Source organism: Mastomys coucha, unplaced genomic scaffold (assembly GCF_008632895.1).
Source record: "Mastomys coucha isolate ucsf_1 unplaced genomic scaffold, UCSF_Mcou_1 pScaffold1, whole genome shotgun sequence".
NCBI classification, from domain to species: domain Eukaryota; kingdom Metazoa; phylum Chordata; class Mammalia; order Rodentia; family Muridae; genus Mastomys; species Mastomys coucha.
In genome coordinates, this window is record NW_022196891.1 from 81,002,133 (window position 1) to 81,019,579 (window position 17,447).

Below are 17,447 nucleotides of genomic sequence, written 5' to 3' on the forward strand. Positions count from 1 at the left end.
AGAAATCCACCTGCCTCTGCCTCCCAAGTGCTGGGATTAAAGGCGTGCGCCACCACCGCCCGGCTTACCACGTCTTTCTAAGATGAGAAAATAGAGGCTAAGAGTGGTTCATAGAATCACTCAGAGTCACACTGAAGTCACCTGAAGTCTAGGCTGACTCCCAGGTCCACAGCATTTATGGCTATGGGCTTGTAAATCGATTTTTTTTTTCTTTTTTCTGCTTTCTGTCCCTGAGTTGTGGGAGATGACCTCTCACCCTCTGGAATCTACTGAGAGATAAGAGTGCCTGAGTTGCTCTTGCAGAGCCCCTTGGCTCACACCTGAGTTTATGTTAATGAGATGACTCAGGGGACAAGCTGGTCATCTATCAGAAGGACCAGCCCTGTGACTGGCCCCGAAGCTTGGAATGTAGCCAACCTCTGCAGAAGAGGCGAGCTGGACTGAGGATTAAGTTCAGTCACGGGGCTGATGATGAATCAATTCCAATTGCACCTAATAAAACACGAACATAGAAGCCTGGCCCCTGAAGCTCAGGCGCGCGCCCTCCTTGCACACAGGGACATGCCAGCAGCGTAGAGTATCTTCATTTCACAGGACTGAACCCAGAAGTGCACAGTGTGGGATATTCAGGCCTACACTGTGTTGTACTGTGTTGCTTCATTTTGCTGGCTCTGGTTTGCAGCATTCGTAGTAAAGCCATTAGCACAAACATAAGTGCTTTTCCTGAGTTCAGCGAATCATCCTAGGGGATTCTTGAACCTAGGGTGTTACTGGGGAAGCAGGGAACTGGTGATGATTTAGTCAGAGGCCTGAGGGACATTTAGCAGCGAGGGCAACCGTATTGGGAACTGTAGCTTTCCACAAACGTCAACCTTGGAGTCTCTGTTGTCAGAGCTGTGTCCGAGCTGCACTGCAGCATCCTGAGACTTAAAGCACCCGGCGTGTGCTTGAAGGCCCTGGTGGGGTGAGAACACCACAGCACGTAGTAAGATAGCAAAACTCGCTTGTTTCCCTAACCTCACTTCCTTGGTGACAACAGGCAGCCTTTACTCTAGTCTTACAAAATGACTTAGAAAATGCTGTCTTGGGGAGACTGCTGTAGACTCCATGGCTTCCAGGTCAGCAGGCAGACCTGGGATATTTCTAGGCCCAAGGCCTTCCCACCTTTGAGGGCCCCCTCAATCTCTACTCCTAGGTGTCACCCCCCAGGGATGTGGTGGCCCAGCGTGCTTTCTTACAAGAAATTCTTTCTTACAAGAAATTCTTGAATATTGAGGTTGAGACGTTGTTCTAGTAAAGAAACTGATGTATGGGAAACCTCTGCGTAAGGGACTTGCATTGTTTGGTCATTTGCATTGTTAGGATTCATACTTATGGTGTGTTTTACTGTGTTTCATAAATACGGTGTCAAATCCAGCAGCGTCTTTTCTTTGGACACCCCTGTTTGGATATTTTAGCCATGATCTTGTATGGTTATTTTTGTCTATTTTGTTTTGCTTTCTCCTTCCTGGCTGAAAATAGACAAGGTCTCTCCCCCATGGTCCCACTAATAGCCATTACATTTTAGCTATGCTCAGACTAGTCTTGTCCAGTAAAACCTTCTTAGGTCACCAGCTCCTAGAAAGTTTGACTTATCTAGGCACGCGACAGGGCCACCCTCGAAGGTGGGTTTCTAAGAAAATAAAATAAAACTGTCATTACTTGGGGAGGGGTAAGGGTTCTACAAGAAACAGGAATGGAACAAAGAGTCCAAGGTGTTGATCTGAAATCTGTTTAGCCGGCTCTGGCCCTGGCCGCTTCACACTCTGTCAGCAAGGAAGGCTTGCTCTTCAGAGGTTTAATGGTGGAGATAGTGCAGCCAAATAGCTGACAGCAGCTTTCACTGAGGGTGTCAGCAGCTCCCTGCCCCTTCGGGGAGGGGAGGGGGAGGGGTGCAACGTCAGCCTTGGTTTCTAAAAGAGAGAGAGAGAGAGAGAACAGGTGATCAGAACTGACTGAAAGCCCCCAGAATTGGGTGTCCCCTTCCCCCGTGGCCCTTCCAAATGTTTGCCTTCTTGTGTACTCCAGGGTTCAGTGTGTACCATTCAAGACACAAATAGGTGCTCCAGCCCATGTAAGAGTAAGAAAGCTAGGGATGTAAGAATCCTTTTCAGGAGAGAGGAAACTCTCACCATTGAAGTAAAAGCTCTTAGGGTATAATTCCAGTATCTTACTTATTTTTACTTATTTTTATTTTTTGCATGTATGTGTGTGCTGTGTGTGTGTGCACTTGTGCATGCATGCTTTTGGGTGTGTGTATGTGTGTGTTCCTTTGCTTGCCTGGTCTGTCCACCAAGCCCTGGGATTCTCCTGTCTCTGCCTCCCAGGGACGCTGGATTCTTCTGTGGGTACTGGGATCTGAACTCACATTCTCATACTTGCCCGGTAAGCATTTTTACCGGTTGACCTTTCTCCCCATTTCCTTGATAATGTGATTTTAAGCAACATCAAACGTAAATAACCAGCCTGCTAGTTCAGAGTTAATAAGCCAAATGAGAGGGACTCAGGAATGCCCGATTGTAGATCTGATATTGTGGGAAAAACAGAGCCACTGGGTCAGTGAAGACCCTGCCCAAAGTATCTGTGACCGTTGACCTTATTTAGATGGAAGAGCTGCTGCCAGGTCTAAGGGCCAAACCAGACCTTTCATAGGCAAAGGCCTGGGACAGAGCTCTATGCCCCACTGTGAGCCTCATGAATGCGTGCTGGCCTGAATTCAGGGCCTGTTTCCTGACCTCTCTCAGCCTGAGCTTCCCTCATGACCATTTTTCCTCACAACTTTTTTTCATTCACTTCTGTCCATGTTGCTCATAAAACATGTCCAGAGATGGGAGCATGGGAGAGGAGGGAGGGGTTAGAGAGGAGGGAGGGGCTAGAAAGGAGGGAGGGGCTAGAGAGAAGGGAGGGGCTAGAGAGGAGGGAGGGGTTAGAGAGGAAGGAGGGGCTAGAAAGGAGGGAGGGGCTAGAGAGGAGAGAGGGGCTAGAGCTGCCAAGTGTGGCAGATCTCATTCTCAACCCCACCTATGGTCCTATTTGTCATGTATAAGGTGTTTTGCCTCTTCCTCAGCCCGGGACCAGCAGGGTTCACCTTTCCTGCACCTGCTTGCATGAGCTGTGGGCTGTGGTATTATCCAGGCAAGTCTCCCAGTGTTCTCAGAACATTCTGGCATTGACACTTCACTACAGTTTTTCCTAATGTTTCCTCATCCTCATCCCTTCTTTTCTCTCCAATTAGAGTTATCTTTTCGGGACTATTTTTAATCTCCCAAATCTCTAGCATAATGCGGAACAACACATAATTAATGGCCCTTTCTGGCTCATTCCGATTTTCATCTCATCTAAAAATATTTAACGAGCACTTGCTATTCAGAGCAGACGGTACAGAGTGAATGAGTACAATTTCTCTGAATAACTCATTTAGTAGTGGTTCATTTAATTATTGCATCAACTCTGTTGCCCATTGATGCTCTACTTTACCCAGAAGTAAACTAGGATCTCAAGATGCCAAACAACCTTCCAGAGCATGTACCGCAGAGACTCGGGGCAGCCTGCCACAGACATGCCCTGCCTCCTAATAGCACCCTTGCTTTCCTGGGCTCCACTTTTTAGCAATAATAAAAAAGCAAAGGACAGCATTGATGATTTCAGATAGTGGCAGATGTTCTAAAGATAATAAAATGCTGTGATGTATGTGGTCAAGGAGTTAGCTGAGAGAATACTCATCAGGAAGAACCCTTCTGGGCGACCCCAAGTCGCTAAGCCTCAGAGGAAACCAATGCTGTCTGCTCTGCTATGGTCAGGATATGGTGGAATGTGTCCCTCGAGTGTCTATGTTTTAGAAACAATGTTTTCCCCCACATGGTGATGCTGCAAAGTTAAGGTTCCTCATAGAAGGTCAACTTGGGGGCACTGCCCTTGGTAGAACATGAGACTGGTCTTGTGGAAACTTGACAGAATTGTTATAAAGAAAAATAGATAAATATGAGAAAAGGAATGGGCAGTCCAGTGCTGCAGTTACCCTGGTTTTCTGTCCCCCTTACTCCCCATCCCACCCGTGATGCCACCTGTCATGGTGTGACACAGCCAAGGTGCCGTTCACCAGAGGTAGCCCCATACTGTCTAGAGTTTTAGTTTCTGAAACTAGGGTCTAAACGAATGAATCTCCTGTCTTTGTATTCCACCTCAATTATTTTCTTAGGGGAACAGAAAACAGACCCCTGCGCTCTCCCTCATACAGAATAGTTCTGTGGCGGTTTCCCCTCAAGTAGTTCCCCAGCTGACAGCAGCAGGATGTCCTAACATTTCACACAGTTCCTTGGAACTCACATAAGACCCCACAAACCAAAGGCCCAAATGCATCGGAACTCCCCACTCCTGGTACCTGTTGCAAGTCCCAGGGGGTTATGGCACTTCTGACCAACTAGCTGTCAATGAAAGTTCCAGAACCCAATCTCTAGATGTGATTAATTTGCCATGACAGCTCACAGAAATCGGAGAAACATTTAGTGCTTATTATAAAGGATATTATAAAGCCTGCACATGAGCAGGCAGACCACAGAGCCATGTAAGACAGTGTGTGGAGCTGGAGAGATGGCTCAGAGGTTTAGAGTACTAACTGCTCTTCCAGAGGACCCAAGTTCAATTCCCAGCACCCACATGGCAGCTCACAACTGTCTGTAACTCCAAGATCTGGCACCTTCACACACATACATTCAGGGAAAACATCAATGCACATTAAATAAATAAATAAATAAATAAATAAATAAATAAATAAGTTTTAAAAAAGACAATGTGTGGGAAGGGGAATGCAGGTCTTGTGTCGTATTTATGTACACTGTCCCTCTAGTCACTTCCACATGGCCTAGTCATCTGGAAGCTCTCCAAACCTTGTTCTTTTGAGTTTTTATGGAGTTCTCATTAAGTTGGAATGATTGATTAAATTTTTGGCCGTAGGTGAGCAATTCAATTTCATCTTCATCTCTAGATCCAGATTGATGGCTAGAGCCGAAATTCCCTGGCCTCTAACTCTGCTTTCTACTTTCTGGTACCACTGGAACTTGGTAGACACAGTTGGGGTGTGTATTGCTTAGCCTCACAGCATCACACTGAGGGAATGACCTGAAAGGGGGCTCGGCAAATCCAGAGAGCCTTGGAATAGATCATCGAGGTCCTACACGGCACCAACTGACTGTTATTGTTGTGGCTCACTTGTGCCTGCTTTGTGTTGTAGTAGGGCTGTGTTGAGCTTAAGGGGTGCTCATAGGGGAAAAGAATGAAAGGATTACCCATGAGCTTGCTTCCAAGAGGTTTGCAGTAAGTGCTATAAGCCTGAGCCCTGAGACCCTTCAGTGTAGAAAGAAGAGCTGCACTGTGAGTCCCTGCTTCCACGCTGTGTCCTGTTGGACATGGCCCTCAGGGAATGTGCCTGGGAAGTCCTACGCTGCCAGATGTGGGGTGCATACAGGGTCCTTTTTCTTTTCTTCACCTCCTTCCTGGTCTGCAGCGATGGTTACTGAGATGGCTCTCTGGTAACCTTGAGCTCATGGTGATAATATATGATCCCTGATCAGACCAGCAGGCTGCATTGGTTGGACCGTAATGTGGTCCACCAGGTGAGGGCACCCCAGCTTTTGACCCAGTACTATATCCTGGCACTACAATGACCACTTCTAGAGGTTTCCAGACCCTCTCTCCTATCTGTTAGTGTGAATGGAGACCATGCCCGGTTTCCATTTGACCTTGCATAGCTCAGCCATTGTGGGTGACTTGACTATGGCACGTGGCTGCAGAGGCAGCTCCTGCCTTCACTTTCTGGCAGTTGATGGTTAATATTTATCCTTGCTAACTATCTTGCCAAATATAGACTTTAGCTCTGACTTAAGGAAGCCGTTGCTATACTTTTTGTAGACTGAAAACATTGTGACAGGAGCAATGGAACCTTTCCCCTGTCGCTTCCTGAATTCCCTTAGCCAAAGCCCTTTGACCTTCAGGTCATTCCAAAATCCATGGTTGTAAATGCTATTGTTTGAGTGTGGGGTTTCCTTCAAAACAAGTTTGAGTGGCTTATAGATTTGACTGGCCAGTTCCATTTATCATCATAGGCATGGCTCCCAACCCCAGTCTACACTGTAAACCTTGTCTTTTCTTCCCCTCTTCTGATCATAGTTGATTTTTGATGACCTTCTCTGAATGTAATTTCCAGTGGGAATGCTTCATGGTAGAAGAATGCAGTCCCTTGAGGCTTGCCCTTGATGTTTCTCGAGATTTATTGGATTTCACAAATCCCTTTGGGAAACATATTTTCGCTGTGAAGTTGTGATGTGTTTAATTTGGGGTCTAAGATAAATGTGGTGGAGGGATACATGGATAGTGAAGCATCCATGGGCTGGTTTAATGAGTAGCCTTTTCTGTTTGCTTAGCAATGTTTGATTATTTAAGCTGCTTCTGCCCTGAAAAGTAAAGAACATTTGCCCTGCCTTCAGAGATTTAAACAAGCAGCAGAGAATATGTGGCTCACTCTTGGGAAAAATATGGCTTTGTTTAATAGTGCCACACTATTAACATTCCTCCTCTTCAGCTTTGCAGCGCTACCTCAGTGTCCCCCCCCCCCCCCTTTATTAACCAGAGAACGTCGGGTTTCCCAAACACACAAAAAGTCTCCAAGGAAAACAATTTTTGGCTCAGAAAGATATCTCAGGGTGAGCTTGAGCCAGGTCTTGTCCATGATGAGGTCGAGGGATTCTTTTGAGAAAGGGTAACTTCTGTTGAATGCTGCTAGCAAATAGAACTGTAGTTCTAGAAGGTTCTATCTGCTTGCTTCTTATGGCTTGCCAGGTGGGTGAGGCAGCCTCCCACCCCCACCACCATCTTGACCTTGACATGTCTGGCTTGACTATGATATTCTTGGGTTGGCTCTCAGGAGCCTTGTCTTAGGTAGCCCGTAAGTTCTGGTGTGACTCTTGAATAGTAGATATTCTAATATGCATACACATATATGGAGAGAGTTATACTGAGAAATATAATGTAAAGCAGTTCAATATTAGCTTGCTTGGGTGATGTATTCATTTTCTGTTTTGATAAGACACAGGGCTGGATACTTTATACAGAAAATATTTATTGCTTTCATGGTTTTAGAAGTCAGGAGTTTAAAACCCAATGCCTCCATCTGTTGGGCCTCTAGGGAGGACTTTGTTGTGGATAACATTTCAGTAGTGGAAGTATGTGCCAAAGAGATCATGTGTCAAGAGCGGAAGCCAGAGACACCCAGGGCCTAGACCTGCTCTCATTGGTACTAACTTGGGTCATGTAAGAAATGGATTCACCCCTTCCAAGCCCAGCACCTGTTGACCTTATGATCTCCCACTACGCCCCACCTGTTAAAGGTTCTACCATCTGTCAACATCACCACCCTACAAAGCTCCTAGTAGTTGAACTTTGAGTACTTGCTCAGAGCACATCCAAACCACAGCACGTTGCTATAACAAAACACCCCAGGCTTGGTAACTTAAGCAAGAGGAATTAGCTCTCCCATAGCTAAAGGGCTGAAGCTATAAGACTTGTAAGGTTGGAGAACCAGAACATGGCTGTCCTTTTGCCTTCCTTCTCATGCCCTCCCCTTTACCCAACCTATTCCTTGTCGTTTGTGTAAATGGCAGGCACGCACATGTTCATGATATCATGTAGAGGTCAGAATAGGGGGAAGGGGTGGGAGCAGGAGGCAGAGGCCAGCTGCAGGTGCAGGGGAAAGAGCCCTGGGGCTGCTTCCCCTTTGGAATCACACTGATTTGTGCAAAGCCTAAGCCAGTTCCTGGCACGGGACTCAGAGATCTTACAGTTTGAATCCGGTTCACATAAAAGTCAGAAGCTCGTGAAAGCAGGCCCAAAGTGCTTTAATGGTCGTCGTCGTGCAGTTAGATGACTGTCGTCAGCTGTTGCTTCTGGCAGTGTTTTCTGTACTAATGTAAATAAATGAGCTAACAGGTTTAAAGAAGCAGCCTGTATTTACATACTTGTGAAGTAGCCTCAAACAGTCTGCGCGTGCACACACGCGCATACACACACGAAATGTGTGGCTTCCTCAATGCAGGCTACTCATGAAAGCCTGAAGTCTGTGGGTTATGATGAGTAGTGGAAGCCCCCTGCCCCCTTCTTGGGGTTTTGGCCCGAGCCTGCCTTTTTGATGAGGATAGGCCTCCTCCAGCAGACAGAAGTTTAATCTCCAGCCATTTCTACAGCACTTCTGCAAGGCATGGACTTGGGGGAGCCCCTGACTGCTTCAGAGGAGGGGAGAGTGAAGTGGCAGGGGCAGAAAGGAATCCCTCAACCTCTCATAAAACACTCCAGAGGCATCACCATATCTTGGAAGGCTTCCAAAAGGAAGCTAGATTTTCATTTTTTTTTTTAAATAAATCATAAGGTCTCTCTGACTCAGTTCCACATTTTGTAGATAAATATTCAGGCAAGAATTTTGGGGGTGCGTGTGTACATGTAGCTCTGTGTGTGTATGAATGTGTGTGGCGTGTGTGTGGAATGTGTGTGTGTGCATGTGAAGGTCAAAGGTTGACATTTTGTACATTTTGTGTCTTCTTTAATCACTCTGCATTACTGAGACAGGATCTCTGACTGAACCCGAGGCTCATCAACTTAGATCTCGGTTTGCTAGCCAGGGAACTCTGGGGACCCTCCTGTGTCTGTCTCCCCTGGGCTGGGATTCAGGGCACCCAGCCATGCTTCTTATGTGGGTCCTGGGGGTCCAAACTCGGGTCCTCATGCTTGCAGAGTAAGGACTGTGTAGTGACCGAGCCATCACTCACCACCCTGGGCATGATTGGGTAAAAAAAGTATCCCTATTGAGGTCACTATAAAGATGAGATCCAAGGAAACATCTGAAGCATGAATAAAACATAAGCAGTTGGCCCCTGACTGCTGATGGCTGGGTCTATAGAGCCACAGATTTAGGAAGAAACGTCTTACTAAGGGCATGAGGAAGTCAGGAAGGAGAAGTTACTGGTTTAGAGTCTCTCAGTGCATTCCTAGCCTGGGATAGCTTCTTTCTAGAAGGCTAGTTTTTGTTTGTTTGTTTTGTTTTGTTTTTCAACACACCCAATGATTCAGGCCGAGGAGTGGGAGGCACCAGGAGGGAAGCAGAAATAACCAGGCTTAGAAGACCATGCGGAGATGTCTACTTCCTGTAAGCATCTATGGTCCATCATATTCTTTTGTCCAACACAAGAATCCAAAGAAAAGATTCAATGAGTTCCAAATCCAAGCAAATTCTGGTATAGATTTACCAGATTTTTTCCCCCTTCATCTCTCTAAATGTTATGAAATCCAACTGAGTCAGATTCATGGACACCAAGAAGAATAAAAATGACCTTTCGACCAAGGTCCAAAGATAGTTTGTAATGGGCTTTGTTTTTGTGAAACAGGATTTCATGTAGCCCAGGCTGGCCTTGACCTTCCTATATAGCTGAGGCTGGCTTTGAAGTCTTGAACCTCCTACCTCTAGGCTCCCAGTTTAAGGACAAGTAGTATGTAAACATGGCTGGCCGTACATAGCAGTTTTGAAGTGAACTCTACCTAGGATTTGTCACTAGAGTAGACAGGGAGAGAGAGATTTCCTTTATGTTATAGTGTTCACAAATGGTTTTCATAAGCTCAAACCATAGCTCCCTACTTCCTCTGTGGCTCCTGTACCTAACATCCCAGCATGTCCCCTGGAGGAGATGGCTAGACCCAGGTACAAGGGGATTTAAGAGCCCTTCTCCCCAAAGCTATTGATCTGGAAATATAAACATGAAGAGATAAATTCAAAAATAGAATATTCTAGCATTGTTTTAGTTCAAAGTTCCACACAGACGTGCATCTGGTTGCTGAAACTTTTGTAGAGTAGTTCTGAGAAAAATTGCTAGCCATCATCTACTGAGGTCTATACTAAATAAAAACTTTGCATATATATGTAAATAGTATATTTTTGCTTACCCTTTCTACAGATTACCATTTCCTTAATGAACTGCATTTCTCACGGAAGTTTTTAATTGTTGGTGTGTGTGTGTGTGTGTGTGTGTGTGTGTGTGTGTGTGTGTGTGAAGTTCTGTTTCCTACTTTCCTGTGTTCGTTTGTGACAGAGTCTTTTTTATTTATTTATTTATTTATTTATTTATTTTTGTTTTTTTGAGACAGGATTTCTCTGTGTAGTCCTGGCTGACCTGGAACTCACTCTGTAGACCAGGCTGGCCTCGAACTCAGAAATCCTCCTGCCTCTGCCTCCCAAGTGCTGGGATTAAATATGACAGAGTCTTATGTGGCCCAGGCAGAACTTGAACTCACTCAGTAGCCAAGAGTGGCTTTGAACTTCTGATCTTCGTGCCTCCGCCTTTCAAGCACTGGAATTCTAAAGTATATGTCGCTATACCCAGTTTATGTGGTGTTGGGTATTAAACCCAGGGCAGTGTAAATTCTAGGTAAGCCCTCCACCACCTGAGCCATATCCCTATCCCATCATAATCTTATTTCTGGAATTCCTACGACCATATATCATACTCTTACATATCATTTCTACAAATACACACGTACTTCTTTCATGTAGTCTAAGCAAGTTTGTCAGGATTGCACTTTTTGTCGCTTGCCATCTGAGCTGTCTTTCCTTGGAAACACTCCAGACAGAAAGGGCTAACTGCAGGCAGAGAGAGAGAGAGAGAGAGAGAGAGAGAGAGAGAGAGAGAGAGAGGGAGAGAGAGGGAGGGAGAGAGAGGGAGGGGGGGGAGGAGAGGAGATGGGGGGAGTCGGGCGGGGGGAGGTGTTTCCTGGAAGATGCCTTCTCACTTTGCCTTCACACTGGTTTTCAAGTCTGATGGCTTTCTTCAGCATGGCATTTCATAGTGAAGGCAGTCCGCACTGGTTTGGAGAAACCATCAGATGTGATATATGTTAGAAAACTTTTTACCTAGTACTTGCCCACAAAAGTCACTGGGCTCAGTCAGCCCCTTGCCCGTCCTTTCCCGTTTGCCTTTGCACCATCCCCTTTGTGCTAGAAGGCAGGCGGCACCTTTGTCCCTCTTCTCTCTTTTCCAATATAGCTTCCCACAGGGTTGGATCCTAAGATCATTGAGTTCATGCCTCCAGGTGCTGAACTTGAAGTCACTTGTCCTGTCAAATGGCCACTCTCATCTATGGAGTATGTGGTATCCACAGGATAGTCCACAGTTCATAGGAAATGAAATGTAGAGGCCCTTTTGATGGTTGTAGCTGGCGCTCCGTGTACTTCTCATATTAAGGGGCTCTGCCCCCATCTCCGGACATTTCAGCCTCAGACACTTGACATCAGCTAGGTTTTATTCTTTCACCTTATCTTTGTGCCTACAGAACCTCAGGAGACTCCGTGATATATTATCATCTCCACTGGGGGAACGACAAAAATAATATCTATTATATGCCAATAATTCTGTCATCTGTAAGATATATTATGTAGAACTGTGTCTGTGTTGAGGTCTGTGGGTGGATATGTCTAAATTACTGATGTGGGAACTGAGATGAGAGTATATTAGATAACCCACTGAAGGTAATTGAGATGGTAAGGGCTAGGACTGGGTTTTACTACGGACTTACTCCATCCAGTCCCTGCTCTTCACTATGGCCAGTGCCCTGCCTGGGAACCCAGTAAGAAAAGCAAGGCCATCAACAGTAGTCATCAACATTCTTGCCGGCAAGCAGTCAGAGTGCCCCTTAGAGCGCCCCGCCTTCCTGTCGACAATAATTCTGTCCGCTGACAGTGTTCTCCTTACATTTCTGGCTAAGGCTCACTTCTGAGCTTAGCATGAAGACTATATGCAAGGGCTGTCCTCTGTAGAACACAGGTCTCTTCTGCTTATGGATTCGGCATGTGAACGAACGTTGGTTGGTTCTTTTGGTCCGGCAGCCAGAGAATCACATCCCAGAAGGCACTGCGGCAGCTCACTAGGACTGGAGCGGAAGTGTGGCTATAGAAAAGGGTTTTCCCACCAAATTGAGAGTCGGCACTTTCAGAGGTTGCCACTGAACTCATCTGGTGGCACCCAGACCTATTTTTCTTTTGAGGGGATGGGTATTTCATGATTGTCATTTATGCCCATAATGAAGCCAAAGCAAAAAAACAAAAAAACAAAAAAACAAAAAACAAAACTGGTTTTGAGAAAAGTTTGAAAATGTTTGTTCTCTGTACTGTTGTGTGTGTCTCAAATATATCTGCATTGATGAGCTCAAGCTGTTTGTGTACAGGAAGCCTTCCCAGTTTGGATGGAGGGGGTGGTGGTGAGAAAGATAAGAACTATTTTACTTTGTAAAAACCCAGTTCCTGCCAAAAGCAAGAATCCAAATCTTCATTGGGAATGCTAATCCAGGTGAGAGAAAATCTGTTGTTCAGGAAAGATGAGACCTGTTTATTTACTTTAGAAAGAATTATGTTTTTCATACTTTAAAGCTCCTCAGATAAATTGGCTTCTAGCCATTTCATAAATAAAATTTTAAGCTGGGAGTAATGATGCACTCCTCAGGGTGGAGCCTAAGGCAGGAGGATTGCCATGAATTTGAGGCCACCTTGGTCTACATAGTACCAAATCAACCAAACCTATAGAGAAATTGGCTTTCAGGAAAGAGCCAATGAATAAATATTAAAATGTGAACATTCTAGAATGTTCACTTGTCAAGAGTTTTTGTATGACATAAGGCTTTTCTTTCCTCATTACTAATAAAGTGCTCATCATGTCCCCGATATGGCTTCAGCAAACTTTATATTTGTTAACTTATTTTGTCCTTAGAATAGTATTACGCAGGCACTACCGTTTTCTCTCACTGGTAGGGGGAAACTGAGGAAGAGACAGATGGGAAAGCTGCCTAGGATCTCATAGCAAGGGTTTGTCGGAGCAGACTCAGCCTCCGGCAGCTTCACCATTACCGTATGGAATGTAGGAGAGGGCCATGGTGCTGATGCAGGCATCATGGGGTGGGATGTATGGGATGCCATGGGATGTATCTGTAAACCTTCCCATAGGTGTCCTCTACCCCAGCTCTGTGCTTAGGCCACATTATATATGACTGATGGTAAAGGGAGCTTTCCCAAGGGAAAGGGATTCACATCAGTGCCTAGGAGGCTGAGGCCTCATGGAGGCTGGGCCCTTGTGTCTCCACCTAGCACACTCTCCTCCCTCCACTCCAACGCTGTGTTAATGATGCTTTTATTCTTGGTGTGTGTGTGTGTGTGTGTGTGTGTGTGTGTGTGTGTGTGTGTATTTGGCTACTCTAGGTGGCCAGCGAGGTACCAGAATCTCCCTGTCTCTTCCTCCCCAGTGCAATTATTACAGACATGTGCTATTACAGACATGTGCTATTACAGACATGTGCTATTACAGACATGTACTATTACAGACATGTGCTATTACAGACATGTGCTATTACAGACATGCGCTATTACAGACATGTACAATTACAGACGTACTATTACAGACATGTGCTATTACAGACATGTGCTATTACAGACATGTACAATTACAGATGTACTATTACAGACATGTGCTATTACAGACATGTGCTATTACAGACATATACAATTACAGACGTACTATTATAGACATGTGCTATTACAGACGTGTGCTATTACAGATGTGTGCTATTACAGATGTGTGCTATTACAGACGTGCTGTTACAGACATGTACTATTACAGACATGTGCTATTACAGACATGTGCTATTACAAACATGTGTTATTACAGACATGTACAATTACAGACATACTATTACAGACATGTGCTATTACAGACATGTGCTATTACAGATATGTGCTATTACAGACGTGTGCTATTACAGGCATGCTGTTACAGACATGTACTATTACAGACATGTGCTATTACAGACATGTGCTATTACAGACATGTGCTATTACAGACATGTACAATTACAGACATGTGCAATTACAGACATGTGCTATTACAGACATGTGCTATTACAGATGTGCTATTACAGACATGTACAATTACAGACATGTGCTATTACAGACATGTACAATTACAGACATGTACAATTACAGACATGTGCAATTACAGACATGTGTTATTACAGACATGTACTATTGTCCCTTGCTTTCACAGGGATACCGGGGATCCAAACCCAGACCTTCATGCTTGTGAAGTGGGCCCTTTACTGACTGAGCCATCTTCCCAGCTCTTTGTAGTATTCTTCTATAGTCAGGCCAGACAGAATTAAAACCCCCTCATTAACTCATCATTTGGTGGGGTCTGGAGGGCCCAAACTGACCTCATTAGCTCTACTCTTACCTTCTGCTGCCCCCAATCCCGTACTCACCCCTAAGAGGTACAAGCCACCCGTATTCAGATTTCGCTAAAATATACCGGTAAGATACTACTATTTCATGCTGCCTACAACGCTAGCCAGGAGAGAGGCTCCACTTCAGTGTGACACTGTCCATGGCCCTTGGGTAAGGATGGATGCCATGCCGGGCCTGAGCAGACTTAGCTGTCTCTTCAGACCTCAGTGAGAACTTCTGTGTCCAGCTGAGACTTTACAGTCCCATGAAGCCTTTCCCACATGGCTCAGACGTGTACCACACATCATTTCACACAGGCACACAGCACCCCGTGGTAGAAGCATCCAGTCCAGTGTGTCAGTCTCGGACTTTCTCTGGCCCACCCCTCCCCCATGTTTTTCCCCCCATTAGGCAAATGGAAGGCCCCTTGCCACCTGTTAGCATTACGTCATTGGCTCCCCAGAACACAGTTGTACCCAAGGCCTTAAACAAAGTAGTTCTTCTTGTATTGTTTGCATTCAAAGAGCTGATATCATGCCAGCTGATGTCATTGTGTGTCTTTGTGTGAGTGCTATGGCAACTGGGCAGGTGGGGAGCCTCCGGCTGATGTCACTGGGAAAGGAGGGGCAGAGACTGAATTTTAAAGAGCTCTATGCTGGGTTGTTTTGTGTCTGGGGGTGGAAGGGTGTTTTGGTATGCTTTTATTTATTTATTTTTTTATTTTTTTTCTGAACTAGCTGCTTTTAAGACAAATTACAGCTTGAATACACTAAATAAGAACTGAGATGCCTCCTCCCCCTCCCAGCCTCTTCTTTTGAGTTTAGTTTCCCAGTCCTTCCTCCCAAGTTATGTGGGGGAAAAAATGTTGCAAGTACCTTTTTTCTTCAGAAAGAAGTGAATTAGGGTCCCCTGGCAGGATCAGCGTGGGGCTGTTACTGGGGGCTTTGTGGAGCCTAGCAGATTTCAACAGCTCCTTCCAGGGTCCTCTAGAGTTTTCCACAGTGGCAGTGGATCGTTTTACACTCTAGTTGTTAAGGTTCACTGGTGACGGTTTTCTCCTGGTGTCTTGTATTTTTCTTTGTAGTTGGAAGGCTCCCTCTGCGCTAGCCCCCCCTGGGTAGAATGATTTCACCACGGAAGCCAACAGCAAGGGCAGAGTTTAATTACAGAAATGGATTCAAAGGAAGTCAAAGCTCCGACATGCTCTCCTAAAAACTTTTCTTCCCCTCTCCTTGCCTCCGTCTTGACTGGTAGACTGGATACAGAATAGCCCTCCCCCGTGGGCTGGGAACTGTTGCCAATGCCTACTGAAACGATGACCTGTGTTCTGTGATACAGCTGGCTGTGTGCGTCGGCCAGGGACACGCTGCGTTCGGGTCACCTGCTCTAGGGGTCAGAAATGAGACTGGCGGTTTGGGAGGATGTAGCTGGTGGGCAAGTGGACTTCCTGTCCTGTTAGCAGAGCTGGACTGTGCTTTCAGCCTTATGCCTTGGGTCACTTGCTTGATCCCTCGAGTCACTCGAGACCTCGGTGACTGCGAAGAAAACATTGTTTCTGGGAACTTCCCAGGGTCCCACCCTTTTCTAGAAGACCCCCCCACATATCCCATGCTGCTCTCCTGGGGGTCACACTCCTTCGGTGATCCCTCCCCAGGTTTCCTAATCTCTCTCTCTATGTAGTAGAATTTGAGCTCTACAATCCTTCAGGTTTGTGTGGAAATATGTGTAACATGAGAAAGGAGGAGTTGCATGACAAACACTGACCCTACATTCCCTTAACTGTTCTTTTTTGTGTGGAAAGGCCTTTTTTTTTTTCCTCAGAAAGTTTTAAATTAGCTGTTTTTCCTTTAGCATTAAATAGAAGCATTTTCTTTGGTTTTATAGTTATTCCTTTAGTGGGTCCCTAATATCCCATGGGTGTATTTAATCGTTTTATTTTGGGTATTTACTCAGGCTTTTCTTTTTTATTATTGTTGAGTGTGTATTTGAGGTGTTTGTGTTTGCGTATATGTGTGAGTGCGGAAGTCAGAGGCCAGCTTTGTGGAACCAGTCCTCAGCTTCCACCATTAAACAGATGGTGTTGCGTGACCCCACCCCCACCCCCCAATGCATCTAACCGCACAGCTGTGCCTGAGTGAGTTCCGTAAGTGACATACAAGGCCATGTCAGCATGCTCAACTTGGGGAAACTAGTACAGCTTTAACCTTTGAAGAGTTTCAGACTCAAGCCTTGGCGTTAGAGCAGAGCCTTGAGCTCAGAGTGTGCATTATTAGACCCATCAGAGGTCATCATTAATGGGTTAGTGTACCCACAATCTGAAAGCTACAGGAAAATGGGCCACTCTCAGATGCCATGTTCCTGGAAGTCAAGATCTACAAATGTCAAGGACGTGTGTAGAAGAAGTCAAAATGTAGGTCCTGAGCCACTCTTCCAACCCTAGCCTGCCTTAGCCAAGCTTCCCTCTGCATTTTCCACCTTCAGGCAGCCACAGAAATAAGATGAAGTGAAATAGCTTGCTCATAATCGAGCGGCCATTCAAGGCTGGGGGTTGGGGGTGTACTGAACACGTTACCTGTGTTTATCTCCGCCCCGTACTCACACTCGGAGAGACGCACTTGGGCATCTCAGCCAACAGGTCAGTAGGGCAAGCCAGATACTAGTGGGTGTAGCCTTGCTTTTCCACAAGCCCTGCTCATAACTGCCCTGCCGCGGAGTGAACTCGTCCCTCCGTAAAGTGAGTCATAAAGGGTACAAGACGTGTGTGCACAGTGCCGGGAGACAAACAGAAGTCCTCTGTAGGGCGATGTCATCTCTGTTTTTCTCAGTCCCCAAAGTACAAGGCTCTATGTAGGCCAGGGACCGTATGTCTGTTAAAGGCGAATCAGATTTTCAGTTGATGAAATTACTGGGTGCCGCGCGGAACTTGTTCCCAGGCACCTTGGCCCAGTTTTGCAATAGGGAGCACAGTGCCCTCTGAAGCTGGCTCTGCGTGTCCAAAACAGACTTCTGGTTCTTGTTTTGTTTATTTTAGAAATGTTCAGACACGTGCACAACAACCACAGCGACACCCATCTCTATGGGGAAGCTGACATTTCCTCCACACACACACCCT

At 45.7% G+C, this 17,447-nt stretch overlaps 1 protein-coding gene across 4 annotated transcripts in view; it reads left to right on the forward strand.

The window, feature by feature from the left end:
- Positions 1-17,447, forward strand: part of Dusp10 (dual specificity phosphatase 10) — a 42,755-nt gene that overhangs the window by 18,897 nt on the left and 6,411 nt on the right. The gene's annotated exons all lie outside the window — the stretch shown is intronic.